The 23409-nt window shown below is 42.6% G+C and overlaps 1 long non-coding RNA gene and 1 pseudogene across 1 annotated transcript in view; one reads left to right on the top strand and one right to left on the bottom strand.

Moving 5' to 3' along the window:
- The window catches only part of LOC141569319 (uncharacterized), a 389769-nt gene that overhangs the window by 308894 nt on the left and 57466 nt on the right, over nucleotides 1-23409 (bottom strand). The window lies entirely within an intron of this gene.
- On the top strand, nucleotides 2372-7379 carry LOC141569377 (cytochrome b5-like; annotated as a pseudogene).

Genomic DNA, 23409 nt, shown 5'->3' with positions numbered 1-23409 from the left:
TGTCTGGCCCAGTCAAGAGTCCCTCAGTTCTTCCTGTACGTGCATGAAGAGCTCAAAGGCTGCAGAGTTGGGCAGTGAAGCCACAGTATCTGGCTGGATTGTAAAGAGAAGAACAGAGCAGCGACTGACAGCAGATTCTGACACAGCACCATTAACATATTCCTGACCCACATTCGTTTTGTCAAAAGATGCTTTTTAAAATTGAGTCATTATTGAGAAGACATGCACCTAACTCTGATTTGAACAGGCAAGATAGCTGCATGTAAAATAAGTTAGATGGTACCTGCTTTATAGCAGCGCTCTGTATCTAGAAGCAAAGCACCCTAGTTTGTATTCATATACTGTGTTCGGGATAAACTGTCAGGTCCCTCCGCCAGATTTTTATGGATAATTAGAAGGCTGCAAGAAGCAGATGCTATGAAACTATCTGTGACTAGTCCTTAATAGTAAATGACAAGAACTCAGCACCATTTCTTAATTACACGAGACATAACTAGAGGTGTAAAAAAAAAACGATAGATAGAGAGAGAGAAGTTGTCCAAGCCTGACAAGGTATCAAATGGTTAACCACCCACATTTAACCTGAACATTTCTTTACCATATAATTGAGAACATAGGTCCAACCTCCCTTAAGCTGAATAATTTTGTAAATTGTGTATTCTCCTATGTTGCTTCATTTCAGGTTTTAATAACTAAAATATGAGCTTCTGCATAAAATAGGTGGTTTTTCTGGTTGAAATTGCCCTGACAAGAAATTTTGCATTTTATTAAATACAGACACAGTTTTGTTACATCAGATCCTATTCAGTAGGATAAAAGGAAACTATACTGCTTGCGAAAATTGGGTTCTTGTCCCATGAGTATGATAACACAACTAACAGTTTTTGAGATGTTACTCTGTGGTGGACAACAGACAAGCTTTTTGCCGTACATCATCTTATACAATCCTCACAGCAACTCTAGGTAGGTGGACATTTTATTAGGCCCATGTGACAGAAAGGAAACTAGTAATAATAACAATAATGAGAGCAACAAAAAACAACAGCTACTACTAATGGCAGTTACTCCTTTCTTACTATGTCCTCACATTCTACATTGCCGACATCATCTCATTTAATCGGGCTAGGGTCATAATTATTTTTATGTCCATTTGACAGATGGGGAAACTAAGTTTCTAAGAGATTAAATAATATGCCCAAGTGATTATAAATGCAAATTCAGAATTCCAATCCTAGTCTTTCTGACTCTAAAAATTGTATATTTAATTCCTGGGCTGTACAACCTCCATTTGGCTGGTTGACTATTATGGGCTGAATTGTGTTCCCCAAAATTCATATGTTGAAGTCCTAATGCCCAGTACCTCAGAATGTGACTATATTTGGAGACAGGACCTTTAAAGTGATAGTTGAGGTCAAATGTGGTCAAATGGATGGGTTCTAATCCAATATGACAGCAAGAGGAGATTAGGCAAAAATAGGCACCCAGGAAAAATCATGTGAAGACACAGGGAGGGGCCATCTTCAAGCCAAGGAGAGAGGCCTTGAAGAAACCTACCCTGCCAACACCTAGGTCTTAAACTTATAGCCTCCAATACTATGAGACAATAAATTTCAGTTGTTTAAACCCCTCGGTCTGTAGTACTTTGTTATGGCAGCCCTAGCAGACTACTACAGTGTCTTCACTTAAATCCCTAACTTCACAATGTCTCAGTTTCTTGAGCTAGATGTCTAAGGCCCTTCCTAAGTGTAGCGCCCCGTGCGTGCTATCTCTTTTTAACATTCTTTTCCCTGCTGGACAATTTTAGCAGGTGCTTTCTTCCCATGGCCACACAGGCTAACAGTGCTCCTCACTCTTCAGTCTCGCTGACTCTTCCCTCCCTTTCTTTCGTCCTTCCCTGAGCTACTGGCCAAGGCCCACATCAGAAATAGTGGGGCTCAGCCCTGCAAGGGATATGAGGGGTGAGCCAGCGATGGAAGCTCAGTGAGAAACTGAGATCTTCTCCTCTTCCCCCTAACATGCTTTCTCAACTACCCAACTTTTATTTATAAATTCATACATTTGTATATAATTATTTATAAATGTATATTAAACATTATGGATAAATTACTCACAGTGTTGTAGCCTTTATGCAGTGTGCAGAAATATAATACTTAAAACAAAAACAGCGTTCCTATGCTCATTGAATATACAGTATAAAGGGGAAATGGATATTAAATAATCTTACTATTTATTGAATATATAATCTGTCAAAGGACACAACTAAAACAATTTAGGAACAAGTCTGATGACATTTATTCAAGAGAAAACAGGTGCGCTCTGCTCCTCTTGCTTGGCTGGTGTCTGCAGGGCCTGAGGTTTGCCGTGTTCCAAAATGGCCAAGCAGTTGGACAAGACCACCCAATACTACACCCTGGAAGAGATGCAGAAGCACAACCACAGCCAGAGCACCTGACTGACCCTGCACCACAAGGTGTTATGATTTGACCACATCTTTGGAGGAGCATCCTGGTGGGGAAAAAGTCTTAAGTGAACAAGCTGGAGGTGATGCTATAGAAAAGTTTGAGGACGTCGGGCACTGTCCAGGTGCTAGAGAATTGCCCAAAACACACTTCACTGGGGAGCTTCATCCACACGACAGACCAAAGATAACCAAGCCTGTGGAAATTCGTATTACTACCGTTGATTCTAATTCCATCTGGTGGACCAACTGGGGGATCCCTGCCATCTCAGCACAGGTCATAGCCCTGAAGTATCACCTCTATACAGCAGAAGGTACATCCCCAGAGGCCAATGAAAGAAAAGACTGCTTTGGACCAGCAGGAGAGAAGCCAATGTTAATGGCTATAACTGACAGAAACCTTCACCTGAAAAATAATTTTGACATACCTCTTTCCCTTTTCTCCTATGTTGGAAACAAAACAAACCAAAAAAGAACCGTTCTATTCTCTCTACTCTGGAACTTCTGCCGTGTGCCTTTTGGTTCATCAACTTTATTTCAATGTTCCATGACTATGTACTTTACTTATTGTAGGCATGAGCTTTTAAAAATATAACTGGGTTTTAAAATAAAAAAAGAGAGAGAAAGAGAGGAAACAATCCATGGATTGGTGAAGCCCTGCTCCCCAGAGACTTTGGGCAAGAGTGAGTTGTGTAAACCTTTACAAGAGGCACCTGGGAGCAAGGCATGGCTGACTAGAAGGTTGGGGTTTCCTTACAAAGCCAGGAGGGCCTGTTTTCTATGGGAAGGTGAGTCAAAGCTGAGATGAAGAACTGCCTTTGGTGTTAGGATCTCTTGACAGTGAGGCATTTCCCCAAAGTGCAGACTTTCCGATGTGGTCCAGCCACTGGGTCAGCCTCTATTTTGTGGGATCCGATTACGAATTAACTTCATCAACTTTAAAACAAAAATTGATTCTCTGAAGGAAAAAAACAGAGTTCATTAGACTTTCTAGAGAGCCTTTCCCCCACACCCCAGAATAAAAAATGAGCCTAAAAAGGCAAATACTCCAGGCAAAGACAGCATACTGACTTACAGTCACAGTGAACTATAGATGATTAAATGAGTCCTTTGCCTAGAACTCAGTTTTATGAAGATAATTAAATAGCAGAGGTAATGGGGTGCTGGGAGTAGGGAAAGAACACAGGAAAGAGATGCTAGGTAACTGAAAACAAATATTTGCTGCTTTGCAGTTTCACTTGGGGCTGAGCCCGGCTGTTTCAGGAGGTCCACTGGCATTTACCAAGTCCATACAGAGGAAAGAAGAGAACCTTAGACCACCAGCTCTATAGAAAGAGAAAAAGTAACTTAAATGATAAGGTCCCTCCTCTGAGATGTCAGGGAACTTTGTCTTAAATTGAATATACAGGTTCACACCCAGGAATAATTAGACAACGATGATAACTCTACTCAGAGTACCTGTCTGTGTTTTGACAGCAGTAAAAACCAAATGCATTTCATTCTGCATCAAACACAGATCGAGAGCCTATGATGAGCCACACTTGATGTGAGGCATTAGGGCTGGAAAGAAGAAAATTACATGGTCCTGTCCTCATCATCCAGGAGTTCACCACGGAGGGAGAAATTCAGACTCACAATCAGATCACTGGCTGACAAAGGCAAAAATAGAGGGTACAGAATGGCAGACGGAGGGGGCTTGGAGCCCACAGGATGAAGATGGATCAGAATGGAGAAAGGTTAATCAGGGAAGCATCTAGGGTGACAGCATTATAAGCAAGGCCTGAAAACACAGGGGTAGCCACACAATAAATTATAACATTGAAGAAAAACATTTGCCTATCAATTCTATAGGCAGCACAGAACGTGGAGGGGTGGAGAGGAGAGAGGAGCGTTCAAATTACGGTAACAGCGGTGGAATTTGCAAGAGAGGTGTTGTAGGACGGGTTCCCAACAAGCAGACTGAGACATAGATGTCGTTTAAGAATTGCTCGTGGAATTAATACCTGCAGAAGAGAGGATAAAAACAAGATTGGGCAGAAGGAGATGTTAAGATGTGATGCAGGCCCAACAAAAACCTCAGGGACCTCACAGAAAGTTCTGGAGCTGGAGGGCCTTTCAGAATTATACTGACTCGAGGGGAATGGGCTGAGCCTTTATACTCCTGTGATAAGTCATGGTATGTGGGACCCCGCTAGAAGGAGGCATGACCTGGGAAGAGGCAGGTTTCCCAAGCTGAGACAATCCCCTGGAAGAGCTAGAGCTGATGGCCGTCAAGCGGCTGGGGAAATAAGTTCCCTTTTCCTGAAAGGGGGACTGGGCAGCACGTCATCACAGACTCCAGACTCCACCTGTTGCACTGCTTGGCTCCACTTCTTCACATAAGTTCTAGAAGTTCCTGCATGATTCTCTCTTTGCAGGAAATCTTGGAAGAAGACTAGTGGAATGAACTACGCAGTCTCCACCACTGCAGCTGGCTTGGGAACTACAACTGACATAGTTCTCTCTCTCCTCTGCTATCTCCTAGAGATTCCCTCACTTTCAGCTGCTACCTCTGCTGCTCTTGGTGGCATGACTCCTTGGAGTTCGAGCTCTTGGTCACTGTTCCCTCCTCACGCCAGGGTTTCTACACCGGCCCATTTCCTCCTACTGTTAAGAGTTTAGCCAAGCTACTCCATAGGATTGCTGCCTTTAGCATCCTTTTTTTTTTCTTTTTGGTCAAGAGGCCTGCAGGGACCTTAAACAGACACTAGCCCTCCATGTAAGCACATACCCTGGATAGCAGCCTGCAGAGTCACAAACAAATGTAAGTTCCTGATATTGTGACATTGATGTGACTTCCCCAACAGCCCTTGTAATAAACAGGCTTCCCTGCCTCCCAGCACCTAATGCCTTATGCACCCCTTTAGATAAGACTCCCATGGGGCTTACAAAAAACCCCACTCTTTTGGTTTGAATTGACTAATCCAGCCCTAGCCTGGGAACCCCGAAGCACTCCACCCACGAACCTTAATAAAAGCATGTGCTTAGGTCCTGCTTCTCTCTCTCTGCAACCTGCCTTGACCTCTCCATGTGGCGCCCCCCGAGACATGCCGTGTACTTTGTTGGGGACCTGTGACTAGTAAACTTCTCTATTTTAATTTCTCTTGTAGTCTGTTGTTGAATTCTGATTCACCACCTGGCATCCTGTGCTCCACTTAACAAATGTGAATTTAATAAATTCATAATTCCTACTGAAAATGGTTAAGAAAGTACCAAGAGATGCCCAGGAGAATCCCCCAAATGCCAAGCATGCTTCTCCTTGCCTCCAATGAGCAACAGCAGCCCTACCTCTCCTGCTGACCAGGGTAAAGCAGTGACTTCTCTTTTTGCCTTCTGGTCCCCGGGCATAGGAGCATGAAGCCAACAAAGTAAGATTTCAGCAGGATTTCCCGTTTAAAAAGCATTGTTCCTACACAGGCAGAGCCCAAAGGTGTGGGGGTGAAAAGCACATGCTCCCTACGCACATGTCACTGGAATGAATCTATTGCTGCCCAAATACCGTCAACTTGCCACCAAATGGCCATCTCCTTGAGGGATGCAGTCCAAAGTGAATTGGATTGTTGGACACAGTGTTGGGTTGGAGAATCGGTTGTTGGTACTGGAAAGGACAGGAGAAAATTCTGAGGTGTCCTAAGTTAAATAGCAGTGGGCCAGAGGGTGGAAGGAAGACACGAGAAGGAAGGGGTCAATCAGTTAACCACTGAAGGGCAAAACCAACTTGCCCCTCGAACTTGTTGCAAGGTGTTGCTAAGCTTTTATTGATTTCAGAGGGATTATTCATTAGGAATTTGTACAAACTGGACAAACAGTTAACCAAGTCTACTATTTGGAGGTGCTGAGAAGGCTGCGTGAAAAAGTTAGATGACCTGAACTTTTCACTAACAATTCATGGCTCTTGCATCACAACAATGCACCAGCTCACACGGCACTGTCTGTGAGGGAGTTTTTAGCCAGTAAACAAATAACTGTATTGGAACACCCTCCCTACTCACCTGATCTGGCCCCCGGTGACTTCTTTGTTTACTGGAAGATAAAGGAAATATTGAAAGGAAGACATTTTGATGACATTCAGGACATCAAGGGTAATACGACGACAGCTCTGATGGCCATTGCAGAAAAGAAGTTCCAAAATTGCTTTCAAGGGTGGACTAGGCACTGGCATCAATGCATAGCTTCCCAAGGGGAGCACTTCAAAGATGACAGTAGTGATATTCAACAGTGAAGTATGTAGCACTTTTTCTAGGATGAGTTCAAGAACTTAATTGTCTGACCGCAAATGTTGGAACTTTGAATTAATTTCCAGGTGGCTATTTCAGTGATTATCTAAAAGAGAATAGCCAGGTGCCACCCCACCCCACGAGCCTCTGCTTCTTGCTTACACAGGAACTTTCCAGACTGTGGCCCACCACCCACCCAAAGGAGCAAATACTTCTTCCTTACAGACTCTGCACCTGCCCCAGAATCGCTTCACTAAAGCTTATCCCGCCCCCCTTATCTGCAGCCAATGTAAATTCTTTCAAAACAGCTTCCATTTTTCTTAGCCCTACTTGATGTATGAAAAAAGCCCATCAACTCCAGGACTGTGGGCATGGTGCCTTCTCCACTAACCGTGCCGCTAGTGGTTTCGGCGTCACAGCCCAGGCCCTGGTCTTTTCCTTGTTAGCAACGACCCAGTAAACCCTTTCTTTTAAAAAGGTTTTCAGCCACGGAAGTTAAGTACTTTTGTTTTATAGGAAAAATCACACAGGCCCTCACACGATTGTCCTCCTATGGCTGTGTCCCCATGTCAGAAAGGCCCAGCCAGTCTGGGAGACGTGACTTCTACTGCCTTCACTGCCTTCTCAAGGGTCTGCATCCTCTGCCTCCTCTCACAGTCCCTTGAACCCAGCACTGTAAATATAATAAATGTCTTGAGAGGGGAAGAGGGAGAGGGACCACATTCACATAACTTTTATTATAGTGTATTTTTATAATTGTTTTATTGTATTGTTAGTTATTGTTATTAATCTCTTATTGTGCATAATTTATAAATTAAACTTGATCATAGGTGTGTATGGAGGTGTAAGAAAAAACATAGTGTATGTGGGATTTGGTGCTGCCTGTGGTTTCAGCATCCAGTGGGGGTCGTGGGATGGACCCTCCACAGATGAGGGGGCTGGGTACTGGGTTATTCAAGGACAACCACCACCTTTTCCTTTTTAAGTTACCACCACTGTCTGCTCATAGCCTCACTGTCAAGTTTTGAGAGGCAGAGCAGCTAAAAACTACTCACAGCAAATGGCCACTGATAATGAGTCAGAAACTCTTGAAAGCTATAATCAGGGGCCAGCGCGATGCGATGCATTCAGTTCCGTGGCTGGGCAAGCAGTAGTCACCTCCAAGAAGTATCACAATCACCGCCATCAGGCTGAAGCTGTGCGCCCCCCTCCCCCCAGCACCTGGCTCCTCATTAATTTACCTGTGACATGTTGCTACACTTAATTGCATTTGACAATTAGTAACATTTCAACACCTCTTTTAATGGAACAATTAAGAGAGTGCTTGTCTCCATTGCAAGAAAATATATGAGCTGATTTTTCAGAGGAAAAGACAAAACATAAAGCCCCAGTGGTAATTCAGTTATAGACAGCTTTGAGGTAAGCCCTTTCCCTTTCGCATTTTGCAAGAATTATGTGCCAGCACACCTTTTCGTGTTTGTTTGTTTGCTGCTTGGTTTCCCTGAATGAGCATTTCTCCACCAGACAGCTCCAGGCTGTTCACGCTGCCACGTGGTATTAATTACAGGGAAGAATGGATGCTAAGCAGTTGCTGTTACTCATTTCTCACTCGTGTTGTTGCATTGATTGCTTGGGAAAGCAGATGCCCCAAAGGCAGTTCGTCGCACAGTCAGGAAGGGCTCCAGGAAATGCTGAGAACAGTCCTTGAGGCTTTGTCCTGGTTTTCTGTTCCCTCCTAATAATAGGCCAGTGGGGAAATGTGGCCCCTAGGGGTCCCTGAAAAATGTTAGGTGACTGCTTTGTCTATTATCCACCCCCCACACATGTTTATAAAAGAAAATTATACTGTTCTGTTATTACAAAACCTACCTTACAGCAATAGTTTACAAACCTTTGGACTCACAAATGATACAGTATCGCCCCTGTAGACAAGACTCCAAGGTGTGTGTGCCTGAAGACTCATCTGCAGAGCTGTGAGGGCCACAGAATTAAATATGTCACTTGCAAAGGACCGATGCATTTCATTTCCCAAAACAATCATTTGGCAGAGCAGATGGCCTACATTACTGAAGTGGTGTCTGCATTAGAAAAAGTCACAAGAATATGACCGACACCATCGTTGAGGCTTCCGCCGTCCCCAGTGCCCACCACACTCGGCAGATTCCATCTTCATAGCCCACGGCCATCCTGGTTCTGGACGAACTAGATACGTGCTACCCCTGAAAGTGACTGCTACTTTCCCACCGCTTGGTCGTATGTTCTTCCTGCTGCCCGCAATGCCATCCTGCTCTGCTGTCCAAAGCCTGCCATTCCTCGAGGTACAGCTCACGTATATTGTCTTCGTGAAGCTTCCTGTGTATCCCTCACCCATTCTCTCGTACCCCTCACCACACTTGGATACATCTTGTACCGTTCATCATCTATGGCTTTGTCTTGTGGGCAGCTGGGTCACCTGATCGTGCCTGAGAAGACTGGAAACTCCTCTGAGTCCAAGAATCATATATTATTCTTCTTTAAATAATTCATGAATTCTAATACAGCATATGCTTATTTATATTATCAATAATAATTACAACTGTCAGGGGTCCTTCACTAAGTGTTTGTCAAATCAAATTGTATTGAATTTTCAGACATTTGAGTCTGAATTTTAAAAAATACATTGGTTTGATTGACAGTTGCCTTTTTTACCCCACCCTATGCCCCAAAATAGTACCTGTATAGATGAAAGGCCAGGAAGGGCAAAGAAAGCATTTCTGCTCCTCCAGTTGTGATTTTAATGCCCCTCAGTCAACTTAAGTTGGTGTATCGCACACTTGAGAGAAGCTGGGGATTTGTAACCCGAGCCCTGTCACAATGTCTCCCAAGGGAGAGATGCAATCAGAAGAGCAATAATGACTTTCTGTGAGCTGGGATGAACAGCCTCGTCTCTTGGGTCACCAGGGCAACCATCCTCCGAGATCCACCATGATTGATCACAATCCTTTGTCTCCCTTGCACACTGACACTATTTCCTCTTCCCTTGCCCCCCACACAGCCGTGTGTAGCCAAGGGGCCCTGACTGGACTGTTCTCTCCTGGGTCAGGAGGGAAGGGGGTCACTGGTTCCAAAAGGTGGACTTAGTTTCTTCTTGCACCGAATATTCTCAACACTCACACACCCCCAACACACACACACACACACACACACACACATACGCAAGGCTAACTGCACACACTGTGCCACATCTTGCTAATTGTGTTACCCTCGCTGGTTATTATTAAGGTCTTGCTTTCAGGACAGAGAGAACCAACCACATAATGACCAAGGAGACAAATGGAGCGTATCACTGCAGCGACTGCGCAATAATAATGAGTTACATAAATCAAAAGTTCGGTAATTTACCTATCAGATTGAGCAGTGAATAGGGATTTTCAGCTACTGTGATTGTTTTGTGATAGATTTTTTTAATAACTCTTTGTACATAGATGTTCCAGAAACTAGAGATTTGTTTCCTAAAGGGGCGGCAACAGAACGCTGTGCAAAGAAGACAGCGTGATGTGTCAAAAGACCCTTGAGTTCATTTTAGCTCTGCCATGTTGGGGGAGAAACCCGCTCCCTTCTCGGGCCTGCAGATTCTTCTGTCAAATAGAGGGGCCTTTGCACTCCTTCAATGTCCCTTTCTTTCTGAGATTCTATGTCATCTATACTCCTCAGACAAAATGCAGCAGGGCTTCTCCAGCGTTCCACTTTGCAGAGAGAACCGAGCAGCAATTTCAGTGACAGTCAGGCCAGCCCTTCCCCACCAGAGAAACGGGAGTTTTTCCGCACTCTGTGACCCGATTCTAAATCAAGGGATGGTATAATCCTCTTCCTCTTTTTAGAGTGGGTGAAATGGTTTGTCCCTGCATGTAACTGGGTGGTGTCATCAGCGTCATTTCCCTCGAGCTAGACCACAAACTGTTCGCAATGTTAATCCATTTTGTTTTGTTGGTGACTTGTGGGTTAATACTCAGGAACTTTAGGGAATAGATTATCTTTTGGATCTATGGAATTAATTATTCATTTTATTCCGATTTCCTAATGGAATAAACTTCCTTTAGGAAGTGGGATATCCCCTGAGTCAGGTCCAGACTCAAGAGGCAGAAAAATCCCATCAAGATTGTTAGATTCAGACAGGAACCTGAGCGTGGGGCTCCTCTGAGGGGTTGTAACTAGGGGTGCATGTATCCATATATGTATATGTGTGTCATGTGTGTCTGCATATGTGTGTATGTGTATGTGTGTATGTATCCATGTGTGTGTGCTTCTGTGTATGTATATGTATGTACGTTTGTGTGTGTGTGTGTGTGTGTGTGTGTGTGTGTTGAGTCCCTGGATGAAATGATGGTTACATTTACGACAAAAAAGGTGAAGATGCCAAAATCTTACCCCTTCCCCAAACCACTGGCCCTGCCTCCTTCTCAAACAAGGATCTCTTCACTTCAACCACAGGGAGAACATACTCTCTGCCTGGAAGGAGACTCGCCAAGCACGAAGCAAGTTGGCGCTAGCTGCCTTACAATGAACCGATAAACAAACAAACGGGAGCTTGAAAGGAGGGGATGGTTTATGAATAAAACAATGTTTTATTAGGTTGCTATTCAATTTCAATTGAACAGTGCTTGGGATACATAGGCACAGACATATTCCTGAAACTAATTGGTTTTCCACATCTGCCTTGCTTCCTAATTGGACTAATTACTGCACTGTAGGATCAAGCTCAACATACTACAGAAAGCAAGGAGCCTTGATTTACAGTGAGAGAGCAGCAATTAGAGGGAATTAATTCATAAAGCAACATATAAATAAATCATATTATGAGAAGACAGCAATGTAATTATTGTGACTGGTGGGTCCCTGGTGGGAGAACATCAAACTTAAACCTCAAACCACGCTGCTGAATTCTCCCCAGATCAGTGTAGCATCTCCGATTCCATCGGGCATGTACTACCTATTCGTTAAGGCCTAATTGAGGTGCGGTGTCAAAAACAATATGGCCCAACACTTCTCCTCTCCATAGGTGGGGCAAAAGACATCCAGTTCTCACCATCTCGTATTTGTCCTGTGTCAGAATTCAATATGAGCTCAGCACAACATGGGTAATGTGTTATGGCTACAGTTTCAAACTGGGAGCCTTTGCAAACTTAAGTGTCATTATGAATCTTCTCTTGACATCCAGTGGTATTTTGGGATTGTAGCTAAAAGACCTTATTAGTAAGAATAACATGTTAAATGCTGATGTTTCAATAATTCATCTCTCCTCATTATGAAGTTACAGGCTAAGGTCCTGCTTGGCTCTCATGGGTCTGAAAGCCCCACAGCATTCACTTGCAGTTCCCTCCCCTTCTACAGTGGAGAGTCTCTTCATTTCTTTCTGTTGTTTTTGCTTTTTGTTTGTTTGTTTTCTTCTCACTGTGATTGAGAACCTGACAAAACTTGGGAACAGCTTCCAGAGTAAATCCTGTGAGGCTCAGTTTCCCCATTCATAAAATCTAGTGGTTTTTTTTTCCTTACTAAGGTGCCACCATGCAAGATGCTCTAAAAAGGGTTTCCCTGCTTCTTCACATCAAGGCACATGTAGAAAATGATGTTTTTATATGACACTGGGGTAATCAGAAGGGGCTGCTTGTGGTTCAAGGCATGTCAGGATTCTGGATCTAGACTCTGGCCATCCCAGTACCTACTGCCTTGTTAACTGAGAGGGTGAATTACTTGGCACCCCTATAATCCATTGGTACTATGGACACCCATTGGGGAACTTTCTCTCAAAGAAACTACACTCTGTACTTCAAAGGAGCTTCCTGTACTCTCACTGGCCTGGAGCAGCCCAGTTCTGCAGCCCGCCCGTTCACAATACAGGCAGCCCCGAGCTCTCCGGCGACTAAGCCAGCATTTGCTCCTCTCTCTCTGCTAGGAGAGAGGTAGGGACCCCTCCAAGGACAATAACCTCCAAAGTAACCACACACAGTGTAAGGGCTCTGAACTTCCCTTGGAAGGGAGACTTACTCCATGCATATTAAATCAAGAGGCAAAGAGTTTAGCAGGGGTAAGAGCATGTCATTGACTCCAGGACTGGAAGAGTGTAACTGTCAAAAACCAGTGTGTTTAGAATCTTAAAAACCTGCGTTTAAATCTACTTCTGTGTTGTTGAAGCTTGAATACGCCATTTAACCTCAGTACCTCAGTGTTCTCATCCTCACAATGGGGATATTAACACCTGCCTCATGAGGTTGTTATAAGGATTAAGTAATACAGTATGTATAGAGTAGTTAGCCCCTTTCTATGCCTAGACTAAGCCTCATAAAATAAAAGTTACTGTTGTTATTAATATTATCATTATTGTTATTATTACTAACCCCACCTAATTCTTCTGGTCATTCTAATGTAACCTCACCAAGTGGTCGTCCATCTGAATTCCTTGGAGAATGGGAATTGACTTCCTTCTGAAACAGCCCATTTAATTTTCAAGCAGCCCTGAATCTCCTGGTTTCAACCTTCCGAAGGTACTACATCAGTTTGTCTATGTCATTTCAAAATGATTCATTTTGCCCAAATTGATCCCGCAGCATCATTCCCAGGGACCTGAGCGAGCTTCCTGTTATGACTCGAGCTTAGAAATGCTTCCACTGGGGCTTGTCTACAGAGGCTCACTTTGGGGATAATGATTCAAACGCAGCTCCAAGCAGATTCTTCAAATCCAAAGCATTATCTATTCTGATCTCACGAACATAATTCTACCTAGATTTATAAAAACAATAGCCAATAGGGAATAGTTCTGTTAAAAAAAAAAAAAAAAAGTTGATTTCACTTCTATTTCTCTCCAGGCGCTTCCTTAAAATGCAGATCTGAAAGAACAAATTTCCATGTGACATAGAAAGTATTTTATGTCACATTCCAAGACTCATTTGGATTCTATGAGATTGCGTAGGTCATTAGCTAACAAATATTAAAGTTGAATAAAAGTGAACGTGTCCACACGAAATGCAATGGCCTCAAATAGTACAAGAAGCAGAGGATTTCAAGTAGAAGATTTGGATTTGTCTTTGTTAACACAAGGCTCTAGTAACACCAGCCAGCCTCGCCAGGTTGAAAGAACTCTGGGGCAGGACTTCAGGACGTGCACACATCTGGCCTTCTCTCTACATCTGTGGAGAAGTAACAATAGTGTACCTGCATGTACCATGGGGTGGCCCCCAGCAGAGGCACCCACCACCTCCATTTGCTCATTGTCTTGTGGGGTGAACATGGGAGCAGCTTTACATGGGAGGACACACATCTGGGGTTCAAACGTCCAGTAGCCTCAGCCTAGGTGCCGGCTCTTAGAGGGATACCGAGAAACACATGCCTAAGGCCTGGGGGACCTGGGGCCCCAGGACCTGTAGGAAGCTAAGTTTTGGCACAGCCCCTCCCTCTGTGGAAAGAGGAGCTTTTGACCCCAGCTACCTCAGGACCAGGCAAACCAAGCTTCCAGGCTCATTCACTGGACAGCCCTCTTTGTTTTTTCAGATTTCCAGCTTTATATCCTAACAGTTACATGATTTCAGGGAAATAATTTAGGATCTCTGAGTCCTCATTGTCCCATTAGTAAAATGTGGCTGACAGACATGCATGCTTATCCCACAAAATGGTGGCGTGCGAAATAAATGAGATGCTATGCACAAAAGGCACCAGTGAACCATAATGACACCTTGAGCTCTCAGGTTTAGGACAATCCATTTGCGAACACCTTCCTTTTCACGAAGAGGAGCCTGGGCAGTAACTAACCCTTTCCCCCACCTATTTTCCTTTGATGTTCTATAGTCACATTACATTAAGCTGTGTCAAATCACCTTCATATGATGGAGAAAAATTAACATAATATGATGTTGGAGGGCCTGTTTGCTGCTCGATACACCATAAATTCCTCCATATAAAAGCAAAGCTTCACAGCAAATTACCTGCTTTTAACAAAATTTGTATCCAGTATGAGCCAGAAAAATGAGGGATCATTTCAGGCAAGAAACGGATCCATCCCAATTTGTGATGTTTATGGCATGGCAAGTAGGCCTTACAATCTGTTCCCCAGCCAGTGTGGAGAGTATGGAAAGATAATGTCACTCCAGAAAGACGCAATCCAAGAGGGGCACAGAGTTGTTCAACATTGTTCTCTCTCTCTCTTTCCCTCTGTCTCTCCCTCTCTCCCTCCCTCCATCCCCTCACCTGTGGAATCAGTGACCATGATTTGAGGAAGCCCAGAACATGCAGAGGCTTCAGCCCTCAGCCCCAGTAAAGATCTCAGCCGACAGCCGTTATCAACCACTACACATGGGAGGGGGATGAGTATTCAGATGATTCCAGCTCCCAAACCTTTAACTTTTCTAGCTGAGACCCCAGACATTGTGGAGTAAAGAAAGGCCCTGTTGAAATTCCTGACCCATGGAATCCAGGAGTATAACAAAACGGTTCTTTTATACCACTAAGTTTTAGAGTAATTTGTTATGTATCCATAGTAACTGGAATATTATCTTAATAATAACAGGCTTAATAATAGCAGGGTTTTCTAGCTTTTTCTATTCACTACTCATGTAATCCCCAATGAGGGACATCTCATTACCCTCCTCATTTTATACAAAGGCAAAGTTCCTTGATGAAGAGATAGAGCTGGCATTGAAACCAAAATCTTGGTTGACTTTCTTCTATACTGCCTTCACTGGGTCATAATGCATTCTGGTGAACAGGAGATGGGCTCAGTTAGATCTGGGATTTAGAGGTGATTCTAGAGGCGGTGTCACATGTTATGCTCTGTGGTTCTGGGATCAAATTGCTTGGGTTCCCGGCTGTGCCTCCTATGAGCTGTACGACCTGGGAGAATAGAGATGTGCCCAACTTTTATCATCAGTAAAGAATGTAGAACAATGTGTGGTACATCAGACATGCTCAGTAAATGTTGATCATGATTATGGATTGTATGAGGTCAGACAATTAAGTTCACAAACTCATCCTAGAAAAAATGCTACCTACCTCATTGCTGAATATCACTACCGTCACCTTCGAAGTACTCCCCTTGGGAAGCTATGCACTGACGCCAGTGCCTAGTCCACCCTTCAAAGCAATTTTGGAACTCTTTCTGGAATGGCCATCAGAGCTGTCACCTTTGATGTCCTGAATGTCATCCAAATGTCTTCCTTTCAATATTTCCTTTATCTTTGGGTAAAGAAAGAAGTCATTGGGGGCCAGATCAGGTGAGTAGGGAGGGTGTTCCAATACAGTGATTTGTTTACTGGCTAAAAACTCCCCCACAGACAGTGCCTGTGAGCTGGTGCATTGTCGTGATGCAAGAGCCATGAACTGTTGGCGAAAAGTTCAGGTCGTCTAACTTTTTCACACAGCCTTTTCAGCACTTCCAAACAGTAAACTTGGTTTAATGTTTGTCCAGATGGCACAAATTCATAATGAATAATCCCTCTGATATCAAAAAAGTTAACAACATCATTTTTACTCTTGATTTGGACTGATGGAACTTTTTTGGTCGTGGACAATTGGCTGACTTCCATTTGCAATTTGACGCTTTGTTGCAGGGTCGTAATGGTACACCCATGTTTCATCACCAGTGATAACATAGCCAAAAACATCCTCTTGCCTCTCCAAAAGGTCTTGGCAAACTTCAACAATACTTTGCTTTTGTTCATCAGTGAGCTCCTTTGGGACCATTGTTTACACACCTTTCTTGTGCCAAGATTTTTAGTAAGATTTTTCTGTTTCTCTGTCAATGTTTACTTGGTCTGCCTCCTTCTCCCAGTCAGCTGACGATTGTGATGCACAATTTGACGAATTTTTGCAATGTTTTCATGAGTTCTGCTCCTTCCTGGCCGCCCTGACATCTCTTCATCAGTGAGTGTCACGTTCTCTCCCCTCAGAAAACCGCTTAATCCATATGTACACGGCCATTTTCTTCATGGCATTATCCCCATAAATTTGGACTAATATTTCCCTGATTTCACTTCCACTCTCGCCAAGTTTAACAAGAAATTTAATGTTTGTTTGTTGCTCTAATTCAAGCTCAGATATTCTCTCAACGGCACACAAAACGCAACAACAATAATGACCATCACTCAGCAAGACACCACCACATGTCGACATGAGCACAGCTGTGAGACACTGATGTACCAAGGTTATGAAACCTTACCGAGCTGTTTGTACATTGCTGCCAATGGAAGCACATGGTGGCAAGTTCGTGAACATAATTGTCAGAGCTGTAGGTCCATGGATATAGAACAGGACAATGGAAGAACAGCAGAATTGGGGGCAGGAATATAATGAGTTTGGTTCTGTGCATGCCGAACTTGAGGTATCAGCAGACTATCCAAATGGTGAGGACTATGGTTTTGATATATAGATATGGCAAATATTAAGGCATAGAGATGATGCAATCACCAGAGTGAGAGAAAAAGGATAGAGAGATAGCATCTCAGAAGAAGAACCAGTAAACACTGTATTAGTTATGATAAGGTGAAGTAACAAATAACCCCAAAAGCTCAGGAACTTAGAGCATCAAAGGTTTATTTCCCTTACACATGTGTATTGTGGATCATTTACGGCTCTGTGCCATGTTCTCTAACCAGGACCCGTGCAGGTGGAAAGACATGCCTAGTGGGGGTCGCAGAGGGACAAGAGCTCGTTCACACACAGGTCCTGCTGCTAACATTTTACAGGGCAAAGCGAGCCACGTGGTCGATCCTGCCATCAGTGGCGTAGGGCAGTACAACCTCTCCCACCAAGAAGCAGTGATTATTTTTGAGCAATAGTATAGATGATGACTTGCCATTCTAGAAAGCAGGTCTTCACACCCTTGTCACACCTCCTTTCCCTATTCCATAGCTGAAGCTGCCTAGCCTGGGAGTCGGGTACAGTGCTGCTGTTTAAATAATTAATAGCAGTGAATCAAGCTACCTGGTGGGGAGTGAGGTGCTGATGTTCCAAATGGAGCAAAAGCGTATGCACACGTACGGAAATGAAAGGTTTAATCACTTGGCAAGCACTTCATCATCTATCACGTACTAAGCACTAAGTACTGGAAAAAGATCATTCTACAAACTCAGGAAGTGGCCCAATACACCTAATACAAATAATGCTTTATAGCCACAAGGGAAAGCAAACTTTTTAAATACTAAAATATAGTTGACATATAATATTATATTGGTTTTGGGTGTACAACACAGTGATTCAACATTTATGTACATTGTGATGTGATTACATAAGTCTAGTAGCCACCTGTCACCATACAAAGTTATTAGAAAATTATTGACTATATTCCCTATGCTGCACCTTACAACCCATGAATTACAACCCATGTAGGTTGGTGCAAAAGTGATTGCGGTTTAAAAAGTTAAAAATAATTTCAAAAACCGCAATTACTTTTGCACCAACCTAATTTTTATTTTATAACTGGAAGTTTGTATCTCATATTTTCCTTCACCTTTTTCACCCATCTTCTCAGTCCCCTCCCCTCTGGCAACCATCAGTTTGTTCTCTATATCTATGAGTCTATTTCTGTTTTGTTTTGTTTGTTCATTCGGTTTGTTTTTTTAGGTTTCACATATAAGTGAGAGCGTGTGGTATTTGTCTTTTTCTCTGATTTATTTTATTCAGCATGATATACTCTAAGCCCAGCCACGTTTGCACAAGTGGCAAGATTTCATACTTTTTTATTGCTGAGTAATATTCCATTGTGTATATGTACTATCTCTTCTTTATCTAATCATCTATTAATCGTCATTTCTTTATCCATTCATATATCAACGGATCCTTAGGTGGATTCTGTATCTTGACTATCATAAATAATGCTGTAACGAACATAGGGGTGCATAAACCTTTTTAAATTAGTGTTTTTATTTTCTTCAGATAAATATCCAGAAGTGGAATTGCTGGGTCAGATGGCAGTGCTACAAGATCTGACAATTAAGTTTGCGAACTTGCCACCGTGTGCTTACCTGGGCAGCTCTGTACAAACAGCTCGGTGAGGTTTCATAACCTTGGTGTATCAGTGTCTCACAGCTGTGTTCATGTCGATGTGTGGTGGTGTCTTGCTGACTGGTGTTCATTATTGTGTTGTTGTGTGCTGTCGTGAGAATGTTTGAGTTTGAATTAGAGCAGAGAACAAACATTAAATTTCTTGTTAAGCTTGGCAAATGTGGAAGTGAAATCAGGAACATGTTAATTCAAGTTTATGGGGATAATACTATGAAGAAAATGGCAGTGTACAAATGGATTAAACATTTTTCTGAGGGAGAGAACTTGTCATTGATGAAGAGAGGCCAAGGCAGCCAGTAGCAAGCAGAACTGATGAAAACATTGCAAAAATTCATCAAATTATGCATCACAATTGTCGGCTGACTGTGAGAAGCATAGCAGACCAAATAAACATTGATAGAGAAACAGCTAGAAAAATCTTTTTTTTTTTTTTTTTTTTTTTGAAGATTGTATTGGGATAGGGGAACAGGACTTTATTGGGAAACAGTGTGTACTTCTGGGACTTTTCCAAGTCAAGTTGTTGTCCTTTCAATCTTAGTTGTGGGGCGCAGCTCAGCTCCAGTTGCCGATGTTAGTTGCAGGGGGCGCAGCCCACCATCCCTTGCGGGAGTCGAACTGGCAACCATGTGGCTGAGGGCTCGCGCTCCAACCAACTGAGCCATCTGGCCACCCAGGAGCTGAGCGGCAGCTCATTGACTACATTCTAGTTGTGGAGGGCCCAGCTCGCTGGCCCGTGTGGGAATCAAACTGGCAACCCTGTTTACCAGAGCTCACGCTGTAACCAACTGAGCCACCCATCCGCCCCAGTTAGAATAATTTTAACTGAAAATCTTGGTATGAGAAAGGTGTGTGCAAAAATGGTTTCAAAGGAGCTCACCAATGAATAAAAGCAAAGGAGAGTCGAAGTTTGGAGAGGCAAGATCATGTTTTCGGCCGTGTTATCACTGGTGATGAAACATGGGTGTACCAATACGACCTTGAAACCAAGTATCAAAGTGCACAATGGAAGTCAGCCAATTCTCCACGACCAAAAAAGATCTGTCAATCCAAATCAAGAGTCAAAACAATGTTGCTAACATTTTTTGATATCAGAGGGATTATTCATTATGAATTTGTGCCAATTGGACAAACAGTTAACCAAGTTTACTATTTGGAAGTGTTGAAAAGGCTGAGTGAAAAAGTTAGACGACCTGAACTTTTCGCCAACAATTCATGGCTCTTGCATCACAACACTGCACCAGCTCACACAGCACTGAGCTGTGTGAGGGAGTTTTTAGCCAGTAAATAACTGTATTGGAACACCCTCCCTACTCACCTGCTCTGGCCCCCAATGATTTCTTTCTTTACCCAAAGATAAAGGAAATATTGAAAGGAAGACATTTGGATGACATTCAGGACATCAAAGGTGACAGCTCTGATGGCCATTCCAGAAAAAGAGTTCTAAAATTGCTTTGAAGGGTGGACTAGGTGCATAGCTTCCCAAAGGGAGTACTTTGAAGGTGACCATAGTGATATTCAGCAATGAGGTACATAGCACTTTTTCTGGGATGAGTTCGCAAACTTAATTGTCAGATGTCATATATACAGAGAGAGCCAAAAAAAGTATACACATTTTAAAAAAGGAAAAAACTGTATTAAAATTACACTGATGGTAACCACTTTGAGCACCTCTTGAAATTGCAGAAGTCAAATGTGACTTGTATTTATCTTTTGTTATCGGTATATGTTGAATATTACAATTTTCATACAGTTTTTTCCTTTCTTAAAATGTGTATACTTTTTTTTGGCACCCTCTGTGTGCATGTGTGTATATGTGTGTGTGTGTGTGTGTATATATATATATATATAATCAGTCTATTTTTAGCTGATAGGTGTTTGCATTAAAACTCATTCTAAAAACACATGTTTACCCTCCCTCCTATGTTTCATGTTTTTGATGTCATATTTTAGTTTTTTTTGTTTTGTGTATCACCTAACTACTTATTGTACCACGTTTCCCCGAAAATAAGATCTAGCCAGACAATCAGCTCTAATGCATCTTTTGGAGCAAAAATTAATATAAGACAGTCTTATTCTACTATAAGAGCCGGTCAATAATATAATATAATATAATATAATATAATATAATATAATATAATATAATATAATATACCAGGTCTTATATTAATTTTTCCTCCAAAAGATTCATTAGAACTGATTGTCTGACTAGGTCTTATTTTCGGGGAAACAGGGTAGTTATTGTTCATTTTGCTATTTTTGCTCTTGAATTTATTGAGGCTTGTTTTTAGACCTTTCATACTAGGTTTTTAAGTGGCTGCACTGCAGCAGCCTTCTCAGCCGCTAGAACTCTTGGACTGAGCTCCCATCCATGCTGTCAAAGGGGGTTGGAGGGGGGAGATGTAAACAATAGCACTGGTCAACTCCTTTGATCCCAAAGAGTTCCTGCAGATCCTGAGGCTTTCTGTAGTTCCCCACCTGTTTAGCAGTTCCCTTGTGATTAGAAAATGGATTTTTTTCATATAATTTAGGTGCCCTTTAAATTACTTTTTATTGCTGTGCCCCAGGACAAGCCAGTCTGGATGCGGGCCCTTAAGTGATATCCCTCTCTACGGTAGGTTGCCACATGTAGTAGGGTTCCCATGCTTACCACATCTGTCTCTCCTGCCGTTCTCTATTTGGTCTCTCTCTCGTTCACTGTATAGAAGCTGTTCAATCTGCCCTTAGTGGTTAGTCTTCAGGAGGAATTGCTCTATATGGATACTCAGTGTGTTCATGGGAGGAGGTGAGTTCAGGGTCTTTTTATACCACTGTCTTGGACCTGTCTCCCAAAACAACCATTTTTAATGGAGCAGTTCCTACTTGCTTTCTATCCACTAACCACCCTACCCAATAATAAGGTGATAATTATTAATGTCATTTTACAGATGAGGAGCGTGAGGTTCAGGGTTTAATACCCTTCCCAAGGTTACCCTGCTGGCTAGGGTCAGAGCCTGGATTCCAATCCAGTCCTTGTTCTAACCTCCCATGGAATCACCTGTTTTCAGCATTCAGGAATCTGTCCAAAGTGTGGGAAAATTCAAGCACAGAGGAAACAGAACAAAGGCCCCAAAGGAGACAGGGAGATAGTTATTAGGATACACAATTCATTTTAGATGGCAAAGATTCTTCCCACTGAACTCCTGGAGAAAGCAATGCATTAACACTAAGAAGGGACTGTCAAATATGGAAGACAAAGCATTGAGTAGAGCAGCTGCACTGAGACTGTAAGGTGAATATGGGGTATGGAAAACAATGGAGAATTGTCTCGGTGAAGAAATCATATCCGCCTTTGAGGTCCAACTGAATAATCATCTTTTCTCCACCTCTTTCCTAATCTCCCTAGCACATTTAGACTGTGTCATGAAGCGCTTTGTAGCTCTCTTAAAACACCATATTCTGCTTTCTATTATAGGTCGCAACCTTACCTTCCTTTGGAGATTGTAAACTTCCTAAATACTGCAAGTTTTATTTGTCTTTGTTTCTCAACTGCTTGGCATTTATAGTAGAATGTCAGTGTATCTGACCAGTTCCTCAAATAAGTCTCCTTGAGGGAAAGGATAACTGCCCTTGATTGGAGAAATTTTAATGGCTATATTTATAAGAGAGGTTAAAGGGGCTTCTTCTGAAATGGGTTTAACTGGAGAGAAGAAAAGATTATTTCCAGAACATTAGGGGTTGCAGTAATTTGAAGAATCAAAGACAGTCTTCTCTGTCAACTCGAGGATGCTCCTTTGCACTTAAAAGCAATGCCATTTACTGACAAATTATAGTGTGTTTTATGCAAATGAACGACTTCAGGACAGTTTCCTCTCCCCCAGATTAGCTAAGAAATGTGGGGAAATTGACCAAGGCAGCAAAATCCTAAACCTGACCTGCAGCCTATTAAAAAAGCTTCTGTTTAATTATTCCTATTTCTGAAATAAGAAGCAATTAGAACCCAGTGAAGTGGCAGAAGGGAGCTGGCCTAGAATTTTGCTTTTATTTATGTGGATTCTGGGTCTGGATGTGGCCAGCAGAGCACACTTGACCTGACAGTGTAGGGAAATTGCTGAGTGCAGCAGCCTGTCCCAGGCTGGACCTGACCCAAACTTGCAGGACAATTGTGGTAAATTACTGAACCCCTTTGGCCCTCTGTTTCTCTGTTAAATAGGGATAACCTCTTTATGGGAGAACTGATGAGATAATATTAATCTAGTGGCTGGTCTTCAACAATTTACAATTTATAAAGTATTTTTGCATCCATTATCTCATTTTATCCACACAAGGTGGGAATTACCATCATTTGCATTTCCAACAGGAAAACTAGTGCTGTTAGAGGTTAAATTGCCCACGTCACATAATGAATTAGTGAGGGAGGCATGCTGCTTCTAACTCCAAATCCCATTAGGCCTTTTTCCCTTCCTCATAGAGAGAAAAATAATGAGAAATGCAGGGGAGAAAAGATTTTTTTCTTGCACCCATCTTAAGTTTTCCTTGTCAGTGTGACTGGCCAAAGGCAGATTAACAAGAAAAAAACAAGCAGAAGTTTATTAACGTGCACTACTCATGTGCAGATGGCAACATCCATCAATGAGTAACCCGAAGGGGTGGTTTGAATTTGGGATTAAACCTATAGCACTTTAGGCTAAA

This window comes from Rhinolophus sinicus, linkage group LG17 (genome assembly GCF_036562045.2).
Source record: "Rhinolophus sinicus isolate RSC01 linkage group LG17, ASM3656204v1, whole genome shotgun sequence".
Lineage (NCBI taxonomy): Eukaryota > Metazoa > Chordata > Mammalia > Chiroptera > Rhinolophidae > Rhinolophus > Rhinolophus sinicus.
Note: the sequence above shows the minus strand (reverse complement) of the source record. Positions and strands in the feature narration are given on the sequence as shown.